Consider the following 24,010-nt stretch of genomic DNA (forward strand, 5'->3'; position numbering starts at 1 on the left):
TATCATAATTTATTCCTCAATTAAAAAAAATAAATATCACTTGTTTAAAGATCCATAGGACTTATTTTTCCACAGACTAGAAGTTTTAGGTCTAATAACCATTTTAAATTAAAAGTATGCTGGATGAGAAATACATTAGTATTTGTAATTTAGAAATATGGGAATTATTTCTCATTCCCTGAAAGCTGTTCCATATTTACTAATTCAAAAATACCATACATTCATGTTTTCTTAATATCAATTGCCTTCTTTCCTAGACAGAGAGGCATTGGGTTTTGATGTTATTTGTACAAGTAATGAATAGTCTTTGTAAAAATTCCCACTCTTCTTTAAATGTGTAATTTTGTTATTATCACATTTTATGGTCGGCCTACTTTGAGTCTTCCCCAAATTCCCCTTTTGTGTGAGTTGCTAGCCCCCTTCCTAATTAGTGCTGTGATTGTTGCTTTCTTAAAAGTGCACCAATATATCTTCTCTTGTAAAATACAATTGCTTTTTATATTTCTGGAACTAAAAACAGATGATTCTAAAAACACAGCAACACAGAAAAAAAATTTTTGAATTCTTAGAAACACTAAATCTCTGAAAGAAAGAATAAGTAGGAAAATAAAAGGCCAAGGATCCAGAGGTGGGGAAAGACTCAGAATTAAGAGATAGAAAGTGGAAGGAGGGGGTGAAAAAAATGAGGTGTTTGATGCAAGAGAACAGAATGATAACCTTGTGTCCTGTGATAGAAGATAAAGGTGAAAAAGGACCATAAATCTTCGTGAATGTTGAGAAGTATGAAAAAGAAGACATGAAAGTGACAGTGAACAAAATGACCCCATTGTATTTGGAAAGAAAAAAGCATTTTCTGCAAAACTGTAGACAAGAAAGTTAAATCACATGGAGACTGAACAAATATTTAATCTATTATCTCAAATTTGGCCTCAATTATGTTTATTCCTATGGAAAATAAACCAATGTTTTAATACTTATTTTTCTGTTCTGTAAAAAACCAAAAGGATAAGTTTTGTGATTTTCTAATAAATTACATACTTATTTCTGTATCACTCTATTATCAGATAGTCACAATAAATATTAAATGGAAAGTTGAGAAATTAGAAGGAGAAATTTGGGGACTGCAGTTTTAAGTTATATAAAACAGTCTAGCGCTTTACCCCAGTGTAGATTCCTGTATCAGTCAGGGTTCCCCAGAGAAACAGAACTAATAATTATCCAACGTGTGTGTGTGTTTTTGGGGAGGAATATATTTTCCTCCACCCTTCTAGGCTCTTCTGGCTGCTCTAAGAATTAGATTAACATGAGGCAGATTAACAGAAAATCGAACAATGGAGAGACCCGGGAAAACTAACTCACCACGATGGTTGAAATTCTCACTTTAAACACAGTCTTCAGCTAAAGACAAAAGCTTCTGTTGCGGGAGATGGTCGGGACTTCCGAGGGGAGGAAGGCAATTCCTGGAAGATGGAGAAGCAAATGTTTGGTAAACAACTGTTTGCTGGGCCACATGGAGACAATGAGACACAGAGTGGACTTTGATCTCTAGGCCCTGTTCCCCCACCACTCCTAGCCCATGTTTTGCAGACATCTCCGGTGACTGTTTTATTCCAGGAACAGTACCATAAATCTAAAGGCAGGCAGTTAAGGGGGAGATAACAAGAAAGACCTCCGGAGTCATGTTTTTTTTTAAAATAACCAGCCTAGATTAATCCTCTTGCCAAAGAGACACAACTAGGGGTGGCAAATTGTGCTGCCCTAAAGTCCCACGTTTGAAACTTCTCCAAGTCTCAGAGTTCAGAAGCTGAGTCGGCAGATTGTTCCATCCCACTGAACCAGTCTCTTAGTCTTGACAGTAGTTGTTCCTGCCCGTCTGCAGGAAGTTCAGGCAAGACCCCGTGGAGGTGTTTGTGGACGACGAGACCAAGCTCACACTGCTTGGGCTGCAGCAGTACTGCATCAGATTTCTTGCAGAAGAACCACAAGCTCTTTGATCTCGTGGACGTGCTGGAGTTTAACCAGGTGGTGATATTTGTGAAGTCGGTGCAATGCTGCATGGCCTTAGCCCAGCTCCTCGTGGAGCAGAACTTCCCAGCCATTGCCATCCACAGGGCCATGGCCCAGGAGGAGCAACTGTCACGTTATCAAGCAGTTCAAGGACTTCCAGTGGTGGATCCTGGTGGCCACCAATCTGTTTGGCTGAGGAATGGACATTGAGCGTGTCAACACTGTCTTCAATTATGACATGCCCGAGGACTCGGACAGCTACCTCCACCACGTGGCCCGTGCGGGTCACTTTGGAACCAAAGACCTGGCAATTACTTTCGTGTCTGATGAGCATGATGCCAACATCCTCAATGATGTCCAGGACAGGTTTGAAATGAATGTGGCAGAGCTTCCAGAAGAAATAAACATCTCCACATACATTGAGCAGAGCAGGTAACCACGTGCCCTGATGTCCCGGAGCCGCCCTGCTTCCCATGTGTCGCTTCAAGTCCTCTTCCTAGGTGACAGTGGGTCTTTCTTTTTACTGTTTAAAAGCTGTAGATTTGTGTAAGAATAAATTTTTATTATGGAAAAATTCAGTTCAGAAGGTGGTGATGGAGATATGCTCTCAAAGAAAGGCCTGTGTGGTGCTAGAAACCAGGTATTTATTATTTATTTATTTTTATTATTTTTTTAATAGACCTTTATTGGAATATAATTTCTTCACAATACCATGCCAGTTTCTGTTGCACAACAAAGCGAATCAACTATATGCATACACACGTCCCCATATCCCCTCCCTCTTGAGCCTCCCTCCCCTCCTCCCTATCCCACCCCACTAGCTCATCGCAAAGCACCGAGCAGATCTCCCTGTGCTATGTTGCTGCTTCCCACCAGCCAACTATTTTACATTCGGTAGGGTATGTACGTCAATGCTACTCTCACTTTGCCCCAGCTTCGCCCTCCCACCCCATGTCCCCAGGTCCATTCTCTATGTCTACCTCTTTATTCCTGCCCTGAAACTAGGTTCATCAGTACCTTTTTTTGTTTGTTTTTTGGATTCCATATATATACTTTAGCATATGGTACTTATTTTTCTCTTTCTGACTTACTTCACTCTGTATGACAGACTCTAGCTCCATCCACCTCACTACAAATAACTCAATTTTGTTTCTTTTTATGGCTGAGTAATATTCCAATGTATATATGTGTCACATCTTCTTTATCCATTCATCTGTTGATAATAAGAGGCATCTCTATGGAGACTAAAGAAAAACAAAGGTTAATGATTGGAGCAATGTATAAACCAGTGTCTAAGCCCAGGAGGCAGCCAGATGAGAAGATTTCTAGATGTCAAGACTAAAGTATCTTCAGGTCAAGTGAGGGCAGACAGCGACAATCTGACAGATTTTCCTGGTTTGTAGTTGAATGTCTCTGATGATGTCATCAGGTGTTCAGGTAAACTACTGAGTGACCCACACAGCAACAGGCATGAAGATTGTATCTAGACATGAGCTATTGTGATGATCTCTCTTAAATTTGTATCAAGTTGTTCAGCTTCAGTTTGCTGGGCTCCAGGAAAAGCACAACTTTAGCTCTCAGTGACTCCAAATAACAAGTAAAAGAAAAATTGGAAACGTTAGTTTGGAGAGTTGTAGCCAAATTCTGAGGAAACTAGGAGAATTTGTGATCCAATCCAGTAATCAGGTGGAAAAACAAAACCTCTAAGATGATTAAGGAATAGAATTTAATATCCGCTATTGAAACATAACTTTTTTCTAAATTTACCCCCATTTTTTTTTAATCAAAGATAGCCAAAATAGGCTAATTTGTTTACAGAAAATGTCTAGTTTCAATAAACTTGGTCTGATTACTTGCATAGTCCGGCAAGAATAGCAATTGACCATAAAGGCTCTTTTAAATTTGCTTTGCTGGAACTTTTCATAAGGAATCTCTAGGCTGAAATTTTAAATACCTCTCAAGGCCAGGAGGCCAAGAAGCCAAGGGTTTGCCATCAGACTTGCCTGTAATACCTATAGATTTGGGTGAATTTCTCTCTTCTTGAGGTCCCAAAAATATCCTGAGGTTCCTGCACCTGCCAGAAAGTGATCTTCCTTACTCACCTCATATGGGTGCTGGGAATCAAGTAGGCAAAGTACCTGCCTGTTTTCCAAAAGGATTTATGGCTACATAGAGTCAAACTAAGTTCCTTAAAGCTGTCTGGCTATATCTGATTCTGTTCACATTCTCAAATATGACATTATAGTCAAAACCTTGGTAATATAATGTTTCCAAATGTGTCCTGTCACAATGAGAGCAGATTTTTAGTGAACATATGTAACTAACAATATTGTCAGCAACATAAGACTATTCACTAAGAGCTTTCAAATTCTGGAGGGATCAAGTAGGGAGAATGTTTCAATTCTGCTTACCAAGATATACTTCATGAAATTGTTGTCGACCACAGTTATCTTGTTTTCCTTATATCTGGAAAACAAAGATTAAAAAGCTAGTAAAATTTCAGGAAAAGTTATAACAATTATAATCATATTCATTAGGTCATTCAGTGCCATGTAATTAATTCTTGTTGAACTTGTTTTTTTTTCTTAGCAGTTTCATGAAGTTATCAGGTTTTCCATTAGAATTCTCTAATTTTTTACTGAGTTCAGTGTTATGATCTGAAAGTTATCAGAAACCTATAATTGTCAAAAAGTCCTTGCTACAAATTTTCTTGATGATAAAGAATTTTGCAAAAGCATCAAAGTAAAATGATAACTGTCTACAAATTTCAAAAGACGTAATGGCATACAGATCTGAGTATAATACAATTAATTTAAAAAATTGTCATTTCTGTGACATATAACATTTTAAGATAACTAGAATTAAGACTGTTAACATTTTACCAAGACATATCAGACTTTAGGAATGTCATATAATTTTTAGAACACATATTAATAATATTCCTGCACACAAAATAACCTACAAAGGTTTAATATTGCTTATTTGACAATGCTTCCCATGTAATTTAATATGCTAAATAAGCTTTATTAGTTTAGTATAACTCTGAGGTTGTTGACAAAAAATTAATCGATTGATCTAAGAAAGAAATGGAAAATTTTATTCAAGCCAATTGAGGATTATAACCCAAGGATAGCATCTCAGAAAGCTCCAAGAACTGTTCTGCCCATTAAGTCAAGGCACATTTATATAACATTTTTGACACCGAGGGCTATACATTAAATGACATATTGTTGACTGTTTACGTATTCCAGATCTAAGTGTCATCATGGCCCCTTACAAGATCAAGAAAAAATGTTATTTTTTAAGAAGTTGTCTTGTTGATGCTGGGAGAATGTTGCTCTTTATGGTTGAGCATGTATTTCTGCTGATGGGAGGTTTGGTCAATGCATAATGCAGATGTACAATGCACAGTAGAGGGGAGAGAGGAGACCAAAGGGCAGAGAAATATGTTTTATGTTTAAATTCTTTTTCTTGCCATAAAATGTGAATTTTATTTCACACTTGTCATCCCTACCTCAAAATCATCACACAAGTCACAAGCTAACATCTGACTTTAGCTGCTCCTCCACTGTACACGTCATCAACTGTCATGAGTATAGTTCCAAAAAAATAAGAACTCACAGGAAAATAAGATACATCTTTTGTATGCCACAGCTGGAAGAGAAAGAGAAGGTAGATCAGATGAAGCAGAAGTAACATATGTGATAAACGATAATTTAAAATAAGCATATTCATTACTCACAAAGAGGTAAGGGAAGATATTGGAGCAGTAAAAATGCACATGAAGTCATAAAAGCCAAAGAGAAACTACTATTAATAAAAAGCAATAATTAAGATAAAGAACTCAACAGATGGGCTGAGTTCTAGAATGAAAACCAGAGAAGGATGGATTGTTGACCTGCAAGATTAGGCAAAATAAATTTCTCAGAAGGTTCTAGGAAGAGAAGAAGAAATTTTAAAAGTAAAAGAGATATGGAAGTTGGAAGTATAATTGCCAGTAAGTATACCATAGATTTTAAAGAAATAAAGAGTAACCCAAATGTCCATTGACAGATGAATGGATAAAGAAGATGTGGTACATATGCACAATTAAATATTACTCAGCCATACAAAAATAATGAAGTAGTACCATTTGCAGCAACATGGATGGACCTAGAGATTATCATACTAAGTGAAGTAAGTCAAACAGAGAAAGACAAATATAATATGATATTGCTTATATGTGGAACCTAAAAAAAAAGATAAATGAACTTATTTACAAAACAGAAGTAGACTCACAGACATAGAAAACAAACTTATGGTTACCAAAGGGGATAGCAGGGGTGGGAGGAGAGAGAAATTAAGAGTTTGAGATTAACATATACAGACTATGATACATAAAATAGTCCAACAGCAAGGACCTACTGTATAGCACAGGAAATTATATTCAAAACATTGTAATAAACTATAATGGAAAAAAACCTGAATGAATATACATATAACTGAATCACTTTGCTGTACACCTGAAACTAACACATTGTAAATCAACTATATTTCAATAAAAAATTAAGAAGGGCTTCCCTGGTGGCGCAGTGGTTGAGAATCTGCCTGCTAATGCAGAGCACATGGGTTCGAGCCCTGGTCTGGGAAGATCCCACATGCCGCGGAGCAACTGGGCCCGTGAGCCACAACTACTGAGCCTGTGCGTCTGGAGCCTGTGCCCCGCAACGGGAGGGACCTCGATAGTGAAAGGCCCGTGCACCACGATGAAGAGTGACCCCCCGCACCGCGATGAAGAGTGGCCCCCGCTTGCCACAACTAGAGAAAGCCCTCGCACGAAACGAAGACCCAACACAGCCAAAATAAATAAATAAATAAATAAATAAACTAGCTATAAACCCATTGCTAAAAAAAAAAAAAAAAAAAAAAATTAAGAAAACAAGAAACAGAGTGGTAAGGTAATTTTGTTTTAGAAATAATCACTGAGAAATTTCTCAGAATAAGAGAATGATCCTGGTATTATAAAATGCCAAGCAGAATTCCCCACCCTAAACTAGTATTCATGAAATTTTAAATCATAAAAGAAAAACAGAACATCTTAAAGGTGCTAGGGGAGAAAGTAAATTAGCTAGCAAAGAATCAATTTGACATTATAAATTATACTTGGTCAAAAAGAGAATGGAGGGCTTCCCTGGTGGCGCAGTGGTTGAGAATCTGTCTGCCAATGCAGGGGACACGGATTCGAGCCCTGGTCTGGGAAGATCCCACATGCTGCGGAGCAACTGGGCCCGTGAGCCACAACTACTGAGCCTGCGCGTCTGGAGCCTGTGCTCCACAACAAGAGAGGCCGCGATAGTGAGAGGCCCGCGCACCGCGATGAAGAGTGGCCCCCGCTTGCCACAACTAGAGAAAGCCCTCGCACAGAAACGAAGACCCAACACAGCCATAAATAAAAAAATAAAATAAATAAATAAATTCTTCAAAAAAAAAAAAAAAAAAAGAGAATGGATATAAAAATTGAAACCACTAAATTCAAATTTTCTTTCTAATTAAGTGAAAGAGAATAACAAGGCTTCAGAAAGCTTACCACATACAGACCCAATTTGAACTCCTGCAAGAAAGAAATACATCAAGGGGGATACTATATGATAGTAGAAGTTATGCTGGATAAGTACGTTTGAAACAGTTTAATTGTCTTAATAAGCAAACACACACACACACACACACACACACACACAACAAACAAGCAAAAAACACCAAGGGGCCAGAAGAGAGAAGAAGAAAGGTATTTCTTTATTAATAATCTAGAATAAAATGTCTAGAAAATTACAACATGGTAGAGGGCTGGAAGTAGGGTTGGGGAGATCACAGAATGGTGCATTGTGAGTTAGTTTTCTCACACAAGGTTACTTATAGTCTTATAAAATTCATAAGAAAAATAAATATGTGTTTGCATAAACACTAGAGTGGATTTCAGGGATGAGCTCTAGGAGAATAAAACTAGTAAGTACACATTGTGAAGCAGAAATATACATTTGAACTGTTCAGAAAAAGAAAACAAATTATGAAGTAGAGTTGATATAGCACAAAGTTAAATGGTAAGTAAGCCTATATTAAGCATTAATGAGAATAAATTTAAATGACTTAAAGATAAATATTATTACATCAAAACTAAGAATTTTGTTCAGAGGTAATCTACAATAAAGAAAGGACTTCATAACATTAAGAAAATACAAATAAAAAACAATATGTGTAATGCTAAAAATTATAAAGAATTAATATTCAGAAAATTCAAGAGATTTTTGTAAACAAACAAAAATACAACACCAATAGAAAAAAAGGAGCAAAATTATGAATAACCAATTACTAGAAGGGAAATTCTGTTATGAGCATTAGTAACCAGCATATTTTGTTAACCTATCAGATTGATAAAAAATCAGAAAATTTGACAATATCAAATGTTAGTGAATAATCAAGAAAATAAATTTTTTTCTGTATAGTTTGCCCAAATCCTGACTCTTACCACTTCATTTCCTGTTGTCATTTTATGATTGCTTTTTATGTTTTAAGGAAATCAGACTCATCCATAATACGTGTTGAAGTAATTTTACACCATTTTATCACTTTTTTTTTTCTCTGTAATATGGGCCATACATAAGGATCTTTTACCTCATGTACCTAATTTAAGTCTTCTCTGTTTGGGTTTTTTGTTGTTTTTGTTTTTTAATGTCTTATTCACAGAAAAGCTTTCATTATTATGATTTCTAAAAAATACTCTACTTTTTCTATATTCACAGAAACGTAGTAACTTGTGTTAGCTTTAGTCCTGGCTCCATTATTTGAGTTTAGTTTTTCTGGCTATCTAACAGGCTTATTTTTGCATGCAAACTTGTAGTTAATTTGTCTCATTAAATTTTGATATTGGAATTAATGTCAGATTTACAGATTCATTAGATAATTTTTTAACTCTTTGGTCCAAGAGTTTTCTAACCATTCTTTATTTTTTTAATATTTATTTATTTATTTGTCTGTGCCAGGTCTTGGTTGTGGCACGTGGAATCTTTTAGTTGAGGCATGCGAAATCTTAGTTGCAGCATGTGGGATTTAGTTCCCTGACCAGGGATCGAACCCTGGCCCCCTGCATTGGGAGCGAGGAGTCTTAGCCCCTGGACCACAAGGGAAGTCCCCTAGCCTTTCTTTACAGTTAAGTATTATTTTAATTTACTACATTCAGTACAATAACATCTTTCTTACCCAAATGTATTGACAAGTATCTCCCTTACAATATTGAATAACAGTAGTAATAGTGGAGAATTTGGTCTTGTTTATTATTTCAATGAGAATGTTAGTAGTTTTTAAGTTGATGGTTTCAATTGAGGAAAATGTCATATACTCTTATTTCATTAAAAGTTTTTTTTTTTATTTAGTAATAAATTTTAAATTTTATCTCATAGTTTTCTAAAAACTGAACAGATTATATAATTTTTCTCTTGTTCTAGTCATGTAAGGAACTCTAATAAATGATTTCTTAATATTGAAACATTGAGTTGCTGGAAAACATCTTCATGGTATCACATGTAATTCTTTTTAAAGCATGGCTATTTAGGCTTACTTATATGTTCTCTAAGGATTTTACTAGTATTATTAAGTGCGATTAATGTATTTTTTCTATCTATATGTATGCTATCTTGGTTGGATTTAGGTATAAATGTTATAAAGTCTACATAAAAAGAATTCAAAAGATTTTGTACATGTTCTATGCTTTGGTACAATTTGAACAGCATTAGCCTTATATGTTTCTTAAAATTTATATGAAATTTTCTCTGAAAAACCACGTGGACCAAATGTTTTAGTGGAAGCAAAGATAACTCATTATTTTTATCTCTTATTTCTTAGTGATAACTGGTATTCTTAGATTTATCTCCTTTCTGCCCTCAACTCTGAAAATGTATGTCTTTTGAAAATTACCTAGTTTTGTCAAAAACTACAACCATAATTTTTTTCCATTGTAAATTGTATGCAACACTTTTGCATTTATAGAGGATTTTGAAGCACCTCCCCCTTCTTAGTAATCTGAGGTTAGAGATTTCTCCAATTTTCTTTCAAGTTAAAATTATGCTCCTGTTTTATTTCCCTTGATACTTTATAATGACATCTGTGAGGAAAGGGGGGTAGATAATTCTTCATCATATTATATCAGAAATAAAAACTGGAAAACTAGTTTTCATTTTAATAGTGTAAAGACTATCTTGCAGGTTTGTATAACCTACAAAGTCAAGCTGTATTTTTCTTTACACTATAGAGTTACTTATTGAATAGAAACAGCAGTTATTCATTTTTGGTAAGATACCATTTTTAGAGGGCAAAATACAACTAGAAAGATCATCAGAAACTTAAAATGTCATGAATTTAATTTTAACATTAGTAATATTTCTAAGGCACTTAAATTTGATCTCAATATGACATGTCATTATTTTTAATAATAGAATTTGGCAAGAAAATTAAAACTTGACAAGGCTTGAATAATTTACAATTAATAAAATCTACGCTTTGAAAATGACTTGCCTTACCCATAGAACTCTTTGCTCAGCACTTTTTAGAATGTTGCCATGCCAAAAAAAATGGCAAGAAACTTGAACTAATGAGTATTTTATACCAAAGTTTGGTGTCTAAAACCAACAACAGAGCTTTTTCCCTATCGTCTTCCCTTAAAAAAATCCATCCTCCCACCTCTAGAAGAAGTGGGAAGTAGGAGCAAGAGAAGGAAGAGAAGGAAAAAGAGAAAGAGAAGAAAACATTTTTGGTTAAAAATTGTTTACAAAATAAACTGAAAGGAATGATACAAATGTCTTCTACAAATGGAGATTATAATTCTTGGACAAATTATTAATTCCTTAGCGTCAAAGACTATGCATGACATCCATTATCAAGTCAAAAATCCTAGTATAATAAAAATAATGAAATAATAATATCATCACATTTTTGAGGAATTCCTATCTAATAGAAAATAATACAAATCATCCACATAAAGCATATATTAGAACTTTACCTGACCACAAACAGAACATAATAAATTACTGTTGTGTTTATGCTATTTATTATTTAATCCTCATAATGTCTTATAAGGTGTTCCCTTTTAAAAGAAGAAAACTGGGGCTTCCCTCGTGGCGCAGTGGTTGAGAGTCTGCCTGCCAATGCAGGGGACACGGGTTCGAGCCCTGGTCTGGGAAGATCCCACATGCCGCGGAGCAACTGGGCCCGTGAGCCACAACTACTGAGCCTGCGCGTCTGGAGCCTGTGCTCCGCAAGGAGAGGCCGCGATAATGAGAGGCCTGCGCACAGCGATGAAGAGTGGTCCCCGCTTGCCGCTTGCCACAACTAGAGAAAGCCCTTGCACAGAAACGAAGACCCAACACAGCCATAAATAAATAAAAAAACAAACACTTAAAAGAAGAAAACTGGAAGCTCATAGAAGTTGATTAATTTGTTCAACATATCATTGATAGTAACTTGAAAAGGCAGATACTAACTTGGCCTCCAGATAATCTTCTTATGACATTGCCAACTATCCTGCATGTGACTGACTATGTATATGTCAGCATACCTTCTCACCCAAATATACTTGGAGTTCTTCTGAATCCAGAAGGATTTCCATCCATAATGACAAAATACCTATTTTCTCTTCTCAGGACTGGAAGCCCTTCCACCACACAGCATGCCTGTGAACAGGCACAACTTTCTACAGAAAAAGGTGGCAATTCATCTACAGGGTAAGCCTAACCCATCCCACCCCCAAATCCACATCTACATGACGAGAATGCACTGCCACCTACCGAAGTGAACTTGATGATGGTATCTCTTATCTAACGTGGGCTGAAGTCTCGAATATATACTGTTTGGTATCCATTTGTTGGGCTCAGAGCAGTCTACCCCAAGGTATGCCACAAAGGCATATTGATTATTTTGTATTAAAGTTACTTGAGAAACAGCTGGTGAAATAAATTGATATTAAAAAAAATGTTCTGACTCTCCTCTTTCCCCCTGAAAATAGAAAATAAATCTTTCATGTGAAGGTATGCTCCCTTATACCAGGAGGTTAGAAAGCAAGCTTATCATCAGAGTTAGGGACCTCAAGCCTAAGAAACCTGTATAAGCAAACACATCCTTTTTCATTAGTCTGCTACCCCAAGCACAAGCTGCTTTGTTTCATTAAATCTTCACAAATAATTGTTTTGTTAATCTAAACCTGGTGTAAAACAACCTGCTGAGGTTACTTCAGGGATCTCACTTTTATGAGGCCTTCATGCATATGAATTAAATTGTTGTTTTTGTCTCCTGTTAATCTGTCCTGTTTCAATTTAATTATTAGACCATTCAAAAGAATTTCAGTGGGGAAGGGGGAAATAAATGCCCTCCTCCCCAACACATTCTATGACTAACTAAACTACCTGACCTGCATAGCTATGAACTGTACCTTCCCCATATCTCTGGGTCTAAATTGAAACCTGGTTGTCTCATGAGGACATTACTTTCCCTGAATCTTTTTCATGCTTTTATCTGGTTCTTTCAACTATTCTTGCTCACAAGTTTTTGGTTTTTTTTTTAATAACTGAAACATCTCGCCCATTCACCACTCTAGACTGTTCATGTGCAAAAGTCTATTCCTGCTTCATTTCCTGTCAACCTTACTATTGCTGCCATATCACTTCAAATAATCTCAACTATATTCCAAACTCTTTTGTCCAATTATCCTTCCACTACTCCCACCTGGAACTCCGTAACTAAGTATGAAGTGCCAGTATCCTACTCTCTCTTACCTCCAAAGAGGCTGTGGTTTGATCCTGAAAAAAAAAAAAAAAAAAAAGAATAGGTATTGTTTCTTCCAAAATTTTGATTATTCTTGCTATCTATCCATGTTTTTCTAGTCAATTACTCATTCTCCACAGTAAGTCTTTCAAAACTTCAAACCCTCACCTCTCTCCTTGTTGTCATTCAGGGAAAGGAATTTCTAACATTATCACAATGGAATAAGACCAAAAGCTTCACATTCAGTATGAAATATATCACTACCCACTTCCTTAGGGAAAGTTCGTCAGCCTGAAGGGATGCAGGAAAAACCCTTCTGTCCAAGAACTCCCACTGATACAAGACAAGGTTTGACTGCCATGTGGAAGAGAGGCGACACAAAGCTAGCTTTCACTCTGCTCTCTGCCCTGAGTATGAAGAAGTGTGAAGAAGTGTTGTCTATCACTCGGGAGGTGCAGAAATGCTGAGAACGACATACCCTTGAGGTTCAGATGCACAGGGCCTGCCTAAGCCTTTGACTAAACAGAAGAATGAAGAAACACCCCCTTATGTACAGCACAGGGAATATAGACATTATTTTATAACAACTTTATATGGACTCTAATCTGTAAAAATATCAAATCTCTATGTTGTACACCTGAAACTAATAAACTACTGTAAACCAACTATACTTCAATTAAAAAAAAAAAAAAAAAGAAACACCTCCTGCCCTGCTTCTGAGCCATTTACTGAGTAACCAACAAGAGCAGTCTACCACTGGAGAAGGATAAAAGAGAAGAGACCATCTCCTCTTTATGTTACAAGTGTGCAAAGCCTGCCAAAAGATGAGAGTGAAAGAACACTGAAAAATCCCCATAATAGACTTCAAACTAACCACAAGGTAAGGGCAGCCCTGGAAATGTGAAGCCTGTTGTACACTGAAGGTAACTGTACTAAAAGCAAAACCCTAAACCATTCAGCCACTGATTAGATTGACTTATTCCCTACACTAACAGTCTGATAGAAGATATGGTATGACTATTTCCAAGCAGAAATATAATATTCATAAGTCTTTAGTCTTTTTTTTTGTACACAATGTTCAAAATTCAATTAAAAAGTACAGGATTTGTAAAAAAAATCAAGATAACAAAATTAGATTCATGATTAAAAGTTAAAAGAGTCTCAGACCCAGAGACGTACAAAATGCTGAAACTATAAGAATGTTGGCTTTAAAATAACTATATTTAATATGTTAAATGTTTTAGTGAAAAAGGTAAACAGCAAGCATGAGCAAATGGTGAATTTTAGCATATAGATGGAATCCATAAAAAGAAGGCAAATAAAAACACAGTATCAGAAATGAAAAATCCCTTAATGAGTTAATCAACAAGATGAACACAGCAGAGGAAATAATCACTGAACTCGAAGATGTAAATATGCATAGTACCCAAAATGAAATAAAATGCATAATGCAAACAAATAGAACAGAGCATTCAAGGGTTGTAGGAATATATCAAACAGTCTAACATATGTTTCATTGGAGTTTAGGAAGGGGAAAATGAATGGATCAAAAGAATTATTTCAGTAGAAACTAGCCAAGAATTTCCAAAATAAACGAAAGCCCACAAATTTATTTAAACCTAGAGAACCACAAATAAATATTCACCTAAGTAGGCACATGATGATCAACCTGCTGGAAAACAAAATCTAAGAGAAAATCTTGAAGACAGCAGAGAATAAAGAAACTTACCTACAGAGGAGCAAAGAGAGGACCACAGCAAATTTCTTGTCAGAAACTATGTAAGCAGAAGAGAATATCAATGTCAAGGGAGAAAAAGTCATCTTGGAATTCTGAACACAGAAAAATTGTCTTTCAAAAACTTCAGGCAAAATGCTTTTTCAGAAAAAAAGCTGGGAGAGTCTATTACCAATGCACTTGTACTACAAGAAATGTTGAAGAAGTTATTCTGGCAGAAGAAATATGATACCAGATGAAAATGTGCTTCTACAGAAAAGAATGAAGAGCACCAGAAATCATAAAAATTGGAGTATATATTTAAAATCTCATTTAAATGTCTAATTGCTAATAAATTGACTAAACAAAACAGTAAGAATATATTATGAGGTTTATGACATATATAGAAATAAAATGTATAAGGATAATAATACAAAGAACTTGAAGGAGAAAATGAAAGTCTAATGTAAGTTTTCTTTAACTACATGAGAGATGGTATAACATTCTCTGAAAGTAGACTGTAATAAGTTAAATTTGCAATATTTAAATCTCAGAGCAACTTCTAAAAATAAAATAATTAGCTAAAGCCAATAATGGAGAAAAGATATATAATCATAAGAAATACCCAATCTGAAGGAAGGCAGGAAAAATACAATATAATGCTGATTGACTTTATTTCTCTCCAAATTTATACATAATGGACTGTATATGAAAGAGAAAATAGATTAATGTTTGCCTTAGCATTATTATCAGCAGCAATTCTGACCTTATAGTGTCAGGAAAACTTGGGGTTAAGTCCAAGTTCTGCTTCTTCTGAGCTGTGTAATAATTTGTCAGATTCTTAGCTTCTCTTACTTACTCTTGTTCTTCTTATATGAGAGGCCTTTTAATCTCCATCTTGAAATTGTGTAATTTTTTATTATTATACTATAGATATTATGTATCAGAAGCTGAAAATCCTCATTAGTTTTTTCCTGTAATTACACACTAACCTGCCTTCAACATGCTGCCTTTACCACAATCCAAATCAGCACATTTAAGTAACAGCATTTTGAAATAAATTTGGTTAACATAGCCATATTATAGTGTGTTTTATCTAAAGTCTTGCTATTGCCTAGCCAATATCAGTGTACATATGTAATGGGAAATTATTTGTAACTGGGCAAATATCAGGTTGCCTCATTATTTAACCATTACAGACGTCAAAGGAAATATTTGTTGGAGCTCAGACAGGACCTTCAGCAACAAAAAAACTTGATGTGGCAAAAAAAAAGAGTCAGGGTTTTGATCTCAGAAAGCAAATGTAGATTTTTTTTTTTCTTTTTTAATTTTCCCCAAAGACTGAATTAAAACTATTAATATGTTATACAGATTTTAATAAACTAGATGCTTATTTACTGCTTTGTAATGGAGAGGAAAGCTGTAACTTCCAAGTGACTGGAGTGCAACATTTTTTTTTTCAGACGGCACTTTCTCCATTCTCCAAATTTTCAACAGAATATGATAACAGAAGAACAGAACGGGCTTTGATTTTTACACGTGCCCGTTATTAGAGCAAATATATTTAATATATCATGAATAATGCTTAATTTGACTATTGCAAAAAAAAAAAAAAGAAAAAAGTAAAAGAAACATCCCTGCCCTCTGTGAGAGGCCTCCAAAGATATCTAGGTCCTAAACCCTGGAATCTGTGAATGTTATAAAACTATAAAAACATGGCCAAAGGACTTTGCAGATGTTATAAAATTAAGATCTTGAAATGTGTAAATTATCCCTTATTACATGAGTAGGCCCTGGATGTAATCAGAAGTACCTTTAAAAGAGAAAGGCGGGCTTCCCTGTGGCGCAGTGGTTGAGAATCTGCCTGCCAGTGCAGGGGACACAGGTTCGAGCCCTGGTCTGGGAGGATCCCACATGCCGCGGAGCAACTAGACCCGTGAGCCACAACTACTGAGCCTGCGCGTCTGGAGCCCGTGCTCCGCAACAAGAGAGGCCGCGACAGTGAGAGGCCCGCGCACCGCGATGAAGAGTGGCCCCCGCTTGCCGCAACTAGAGAAAGCCCTCGCACAGAAACGAAGACCCAACACAGCCATAAATAAATAAATAAATAAATAACCCATTAACTTTAAAAAAAAAAAAAAAAAAGAGAAGGGCTTCGGGGAACTTGACACAGCAGAAGACAATGCAACAACCACAGCAGACAGAGATTTGGAGAGCTACACTGCTGACCTGAAGATGAAGGAAAAGACAAGAGGTAAGGAAGACAGCTCTATAAACTGGAAAAGACAAGGAAACCCATTCTCTCCTTAGACATTTCAGAGACAGCATGGCCCAGCTGACACCTTGATTTCAGCCCAGTGAAACTGATTTCAGAATAGTGACCTCCAGAATTGTGAGATAGTAAATATGTGTTTAAGATAATAAGTATGTATATAAGATAATAAATGAGTGTTAACACAAAGCTTGTGGTAATTTGTTATAGCAGCCATAGGAAAATAATGTACTCCCTGCCCCCCCCCAAAATAAATTACAAGTAGAATTCTCACGCCTGTAAGAGTGAGTGTGCCTCCCCTTGACAGGCTAGAAATATAGTCATACAAATTTTAATTTGGAATTTTCTCTTCTAAAGTTCATGTTTGTTGTACCTATTGTTAACCAGATTTGCCTTAAATTTTTTCAATAAAATAATTGTTTTTGAAGAATGCATTCTCCATATACTTGGAAGTTTATAACTCTAATTTAAGAGAAATCTCTTAAAGATATTAGTTCGTCAGATGACTGAGTCTATCCAATTTGTGTAGTAACTTGCTAGTCTTATTTTCAGGAAATCACCTCTTTTCAATGTGGTCCAAAATTAGGGAGAGCTGACAATTTTATTGTACTCCCCAAGCAGTAAAATTGTTGCATTTGTATTTTTACATTTTCCAAGTATTTCATAGTAATAAACTCAACTGATATTTTTGTCAACGTAAGATACGCATGACAACCAATATTATTATAACTAAAAAGACAACTCAGTACAGAGGAAGACTTAGCCATTTAGTCACTTGGTTCGTTAATGTGTTATATCTGTGTCAAGACCTTGAATCTCTGTCTCTAGTAAGTAGTACTAGTTACTAGTTACTTTCCTATGCACCACCTAATGCATCAAAACCTGAATTTCATGCCTAAGCATGGCATAAAGATTCAGAGTGGCATGATCAGTTTATACTACTAACTAGATATGATGCCACATATAGGTACTAGTACATGACTCAGGAACTAAAGGATCAATTTATTTTATGTTAACAGGAGTTACTGTTTTCTAATGCCGGATACAAAGCATGTATGACATAAACAGTGTTCCAACATAAATATATTTCCTATTTTAAAAAATTATAAAAGTGAAACATTAAAAGGGATTAATAAATTGTTTTCAGAAATTTGAAATTAGGCATATCTCATTCAAAATAATATGCTATTCCTATTATATTAGAGCAAGAAAACATACCCAATAGTATTAATAAAATCAAAGTGTTTCATACTTTCAAAAAAATCTCCACTTAGGTGTAAAAAGAGCATTAAAAATGTAAATTGAAGTTAAGTATGCAATAAAATTAAAAATAAGTTTTGAGATTAACTGTCAAGAAATAATAGTCAATAAAGTGATTGCATTATCTTATATGAAACTGTGGTTTGGCATTTCAAATAACTTTTATGATGGTATCAACATTAACTTAAATGTAACTTTAAAGAGTGAGTCAGAAGTAATGAGAAAAAGCACTTAGTTATGATTATTAGCTAACCATCTGGATGTTATGTTTGAAAATAGACCTTTTATTTACTAACAACAACAGCATAATGATCACAAAATCTGGCTTGGCCTAATTGCTTATGACGCTGATAAAACTGCAATGATGTTCATATTACAATCATAAAATTACAGTGAATTAGAAATGAGAAATTATGGATGAAACAGTATTAAACATTTGGTGATGATAAAAAATTATGAAAACAATTGTCAATGCATATTCATGCTAAGCCTGAATTGAAGATTTTAATAATAACAATACAAATAACAAGAACTCATTTTATGAGTCAGACTGAAATTAGTGCCAGTTCACCTGCATTATTATACTTAATCCTTACTATCCTCACATTGTAAACAAACTCTTTAATACATTTTCCCAAATATTTGACAGAGTTGTGATTCAATTTGAATATCTGACTCAAAATCCCATCTCTTTTCCTTATAACAAATGTCTCTATGTTAATCTCTAACTTTATTTTTACTCTTTACTCTGTTGTGTGTTTATATAATGATGAATTTATGTGTTCATTAAAATTATATATATATATCACTCTCTTTACCTCTAAAATGGAAAATATGGAATAATTTTAATATTTAATTAAAATTAACTAATGTTTATCAAGTTTACCAAACAAACAAACAAACAAAAACCAAGCCATTGTTCCGTCTCAGGATTCTTAATCTACCTTGCCAAAGTATGAATATGTAAAGTGGGTAGAGATTTGTGAGAATGCTGGAAACAGACACAATAAATTGCAAATAATATAATTTGTATTCCTTATGAATAAAATGCCATTCATTCACAATAGAAAAATATTAAATGGAGGGTTAAAAAGTATTTTTATATTAGATAATGTGGTAGTTATCTGTTGTATTTCCTCCCCCCATTTATTCTACCTTCTCCTGCTAACAATTCCTCTGACAAACATAGTCTAACCCCTCTAGGGTAAGCACCTGATTAGCACGGAACAATATGCCGTGTTCCCCTGCCTCAGTGATTTGCTGGAAATGCATATATGATCCAATTAAAGGTGGAGGCAAACGTTGTCATGATGCATTTGGGGGAATGTTGGAAGAGTCACACTTCGTCTGCTTGTGTTAAATTTGACATGTAAGATTGTATTGCCCCTATTTTTCCCCAACATGGTGCCTAAAAATGAAATTAACTTGGAGAACATCACAGCAATACGGAACTGCAAAACAGAAGAACTCACGGAATAAATAAAATTTCTAAAAAACAATTTCAGAATCAGGTAATGCAAACTGAAAGAAATCCAGTCAATTGCGAAGTTTATTAAAGTACATGTAGAAAAGATGATACAGAGCAAATGAACCTCTTTATATGCAGGCAGGAACATTCATAGTAATTCAGGGAAATGAATGGTGTATCAAAACTACAAATATATTATAGACATTAGAAACCTGTGTGTGATGAGAACCACGGAGATTATATATCTATATTTACAGTTACCAAGATAATGACAAAGGTAGAATTATAAACACCTTAAAATTGATTAATAAATTAGCAACAGTAAAAGAACAAAAGACTTTATTGAACAATATCATAATAAATGTTCCATGGTGGGCTTTCTTACCTCATCTTTATCTGAGTCTTTTATATGAAAGAAAATCTAGATAAACTTCAACCTGAAATTTCCTTTGGTACCATATCCAGTGGGCTGTGTGATAGAAAAATTTATTGTGGCAGTTTATTTCTCCAACAACAAAGATCTCAAATTTCAAAGAGAAAGAGAGTCATAATTACACTAGTCAGGGTTCACTTCCATGAATAGAGAGCATTGACATTTTAAGCAGAAATGTGTTTGAAACAGGGAATTAGAAACTTGAGGATGGGCTTGACAGAAGTAACTCCCAGTATAGCACAGGGTGGGTTTCTAGAGATATCCAATGAGACTTCTAGAATTCTACCATGGAAATGCTACCTCTACTACAAAAAGAAAGGCACAGACTTTAGACGTGCCCCACCTAGATTTCAAATAGATCAGCAATTGGGAAGGAGATGAAAGACCTGCACACTGGAAAACCATAATATTGATGGAAAAATTTGAAGAAGAGACAAATAAATGGAAAGATATTCTGTGCTCATGGATTGGAAGAATTAATAAATATTGTTAAAACGTCCACACATCCAAAGCAATCTATAGATTCAAGGGAATCCTATCAAAATTCCAGTGGCATTTTTTACAGAAATAGAGCAAACAATTGTTAAATTAGTATGCAAGCACATTGATTGTTAGAGTGAGACCTATCACAATAGAAAATGCCAGGTGGAACCCTTTAAATATGCCTCTCATCACTCCCAGAAAAGAAATATGTAATAAAACATCTATTACATCTGGGGAAGGGAATGAGCATGATCCTAAAAATCTTAAGGACTTCAAGACTTGTAGTCTCTATCATATCACATTCAGTTCACAAGTCTGGCCCCTTCAAATATTGAATTAATAATAGTAAATGATAATGAACAAAAGTAACTAAATAGGAATCTCAATTGCACTTGCCGTACCAAATTTTGTTATTTTTTACCAACAGAATTTTTGATATTTGGTAGGTAGCAATTAATAAAATAAATGTGTGTTATTTTCAATACCCATCAGAAAGAAAGATAAAAAGTAAATTACATCACATGCAACACACAACAGTAGTAATTTACTCCCTTGCCCCAGAACTATGTTAATTCTTTTCTACTCTATCACAAAATAGTCTGAAGAGACCTGGACCAACAGAACATTCTTTAAAACATTACAGAGGTTCACCATACTTATGATATCATGTTAATTGGACCTGATAAGCAAGATAGGGCAAGTACTCTGGATGTCTTGTTAGGAATATGTGCCCTAGATAGGGACAGCTAAATCCTAAAAGTTTCAGAGGCCTGCCACATTATTGAAGTATCCAGAGTCCAGTGCCCTGTATAATGCTTGCACATCTCCAAAGTGAAGAAGAGATTATTGCTCCTTAAATTTCCTACCACTTAGAAAGAAGCACACTATTTGTTAGATATTTTGGGGTTTTGGAACTGCATATTTTGCTGTCAGCATTTATTGGGTAATGTGGAATGCTGCTAGTCTTGAGTGGATCTCAGAGCAAGAGAGAGCACTTCAACAGGTCAAGGTCATAGTACAAGCTCTTCTGCTGCATGGGCTATATGAGATTTGCATTATGCACTCTTAGGGTACTAGAGCAAGGCCATGCCTTTGGGAGAAGAAGATTACATATCATTTGAAATGCAGGAGCTGGCATGGTACTAGGTCTGGGTAGAGACTGAGCTTTTGCCCATTAGACATAAAGTGACCATATGGTCATAACTACCCATCATGTGGGGGATGCTATCAGACTGAACAAGTTGCAATGTCTGATGGGCCTGCATCAATGTGCTGCATCCACGGTTGAACCTGTACATGTCTAAGGGATGTAAGTAAGATTCAGATACAAGTGACCCCCATGTCACCTGCTACTAGTACACCAAGGCCTTTTCTTTAACTCACATCTATGGAAGTCCCATGAGGAACTTCCAGAGGAGGAAAGTACCTGAGCTTTATTTATGAATGGGTTGGCTTAGTACAGAGATGGAAGCTAAAAGTGGACTTCTACTGTACTGCAGCCCCTCACAGGTGATTTGAAAGATGATTCTGCATGGAAATCTTCTCAATGGACAGAGTTTTTAGTATTCACTCTGTGTGAAGAGAAAAATAGAGGTTATTTATGGGTAATGGACAGAAGCAAATGGCTCACCTGGTTGGTCAGGGTGCAGGAAGGAGAAAGATGGAAAGATTAGAGACAAGGAGACAAGATTAAGGAAGAAGAATGTGGCCAGGCCAATGAGAGGAAGAAGAAAATGTGAGAAACTTTGTATCATATATTAATGCTTACTAGAGAGCCAGAACCATACCAATTTAACTAAGTGGATAAACTAACTCACCCAGAAAATGTTGGCTGGATTCTATTCTTAGCCACTCCAGTACTCTTAGGATGGGTTCATATATGGATTGAATGGGGTGAGCAGAGATGGAGGTTATGCATGGACCCAACACTAAGGTTCTCTTTTATTAAAACTGATATAGCTATTGTGCAATAAAGCAAAACACAATAAAATGAGGTATGCCTGTATTTGTCTTTATCTGTCTGACATTTCCCAACACCATTTATTTTTTTGCTCTGGTTAGGATTTCCAATTCCATGTTGAAATAAAGTGGTGAGAGGGGGCATCCATGTCTTGTTGTTGATCTTAGAGGAAGTGCTTTCAGCTTTTCACCATTGAGTATAATGTTAGCTATAGCTTATCGTATATAGGTTTTACTATGTTATGTTGCTCACGGGATATTTGGGTTTTGGAAGCTTCATATACCCACTTATGGGATATAACATGGAATGTTGCTAGTTTTGAGTGGAACCCAGAGCAATTACTTATGCTCTGTCAAATATTAAACACTTCCTGTGAATTTATATTCTGGGCTTTGTCTGTATCAATCACCAGCTAGCTAGTTCTCAATTTAAATCAATTATTTTATTGTATTAGATTTAAACTTACTTAAACTAATCTCACTGTTGTAGCAATCCAAATAAATTTATGGTCAAGCAGAACTCACCTCTTTTCTTATGTGCATATCTTTGTATTTAAACTATAGTGTTTTAAATGTTTCAGTTTGATTTTCATAGACTTGAGGAAGACTTTTAAATATTACAGCTGCATTCTTCCAATGGCGAATGGTTTTAGTTTGAAATACTCAGTACATAGCAATGTGCACCCCATTACGAATCTAAACAAGCTTTTCTTTTCATGTAACTGTGGAATGTGGTCTCTTCACATGTAATCTGCACAAAATTTTCACATAAAATTTTAAAATAAAGCTTGTTCGTTTAAATTTTATTTCTCATATCATATCAACTAAATATCATATATTATGAATATTAATACTATTTTGTGAAAATAAATTAATAGCTTAATTCATATTGCCATGTGAGCTTCCAAAACTAAGGAAATTAAAAAATGAAGCATAAAGAAACATAATACAATTTAAGTATAGAGAAACATAGACTATTTTTATTATTCCTTGATTTGAAATATAAAGATTTAAAGATACATTTATTTTTTAGAAAGGAAAGTATTACTAAGATCACAGTAGAAACTGCAAGGAATGTTGAAAAATATTTAAACGTTGATTCCCATTTTCAGTTTTACCAGGTAAAGAACTTGGAACTTGTCACTTTTGTTCCTATAGCAAGTAAAAAAAAAAAAAAGGACTAACTAGAAATTTAATGACTTCTTGGATCCATCAAATAATTGAGGTTTCAGGGCAAACCACCACTCTGACATCTTGAGACAGACAAATTCAGAAACACAAAGTTCCCAAGATTTACTTAGTGGGAACAGTGGCCCCTGCAATACAGAAAATGGGAACAATGTATAAATGGCTTTTTGACAAATCATTGTAGGCTGAGTGTGTACTAGCATGAAAGTGAGGAACTTCTGGGGACTACAGACATTTACGGGGGCACTGGGTCTTACTGGCTTTCACTTCAGGAACCAACCAGTATCTTCTGGGAGGGACCTAAGATAGATCCCCTTACTGCCATGGCAGAGAGAGGGGGAAATGTAGACATCCTGAAACTTTTCTCCCTAAAAAAAGTCTAGCAGACAGGGCAAAAAATTCACCACGGGAAATTCTGAAATGATATTGCATATGGGGGAA

General features: G+C 35.3%; 1 pseudogene; it reads left to right on the forward strand.

Moving 5' to 3' along the window:
- The first annotated feature begins 1,426 nt into the window (after window positions 1-1,426).
- On the forward strand, window positions 1,427-2,448 carry LOC137764457 (ATP-dependent RNA helicase DDX39A pseudogene; annotated as a pseudogene).
- Window positions 2,449-24,010: the final 21,562 nt, after the last annotated feature.

The sequence above is a fragment of the Eschrichtius robustus genome, chromosome 4, assembly GCF_028021215.1.
Source record: "Eschrichtius robustus isolate mEscRob2 chromosome 4, mEscRob2.pri, whole genome shotgun sequence".
In the NCBI taxonomy this organism is placed as follows: domain Eukaryota; kingdom Metazoa; phylum Chordata; class Mammalia; order Artiodactyla; family Eschrichtiidae; genus Eschrichtius; species Eschrichtius robustus.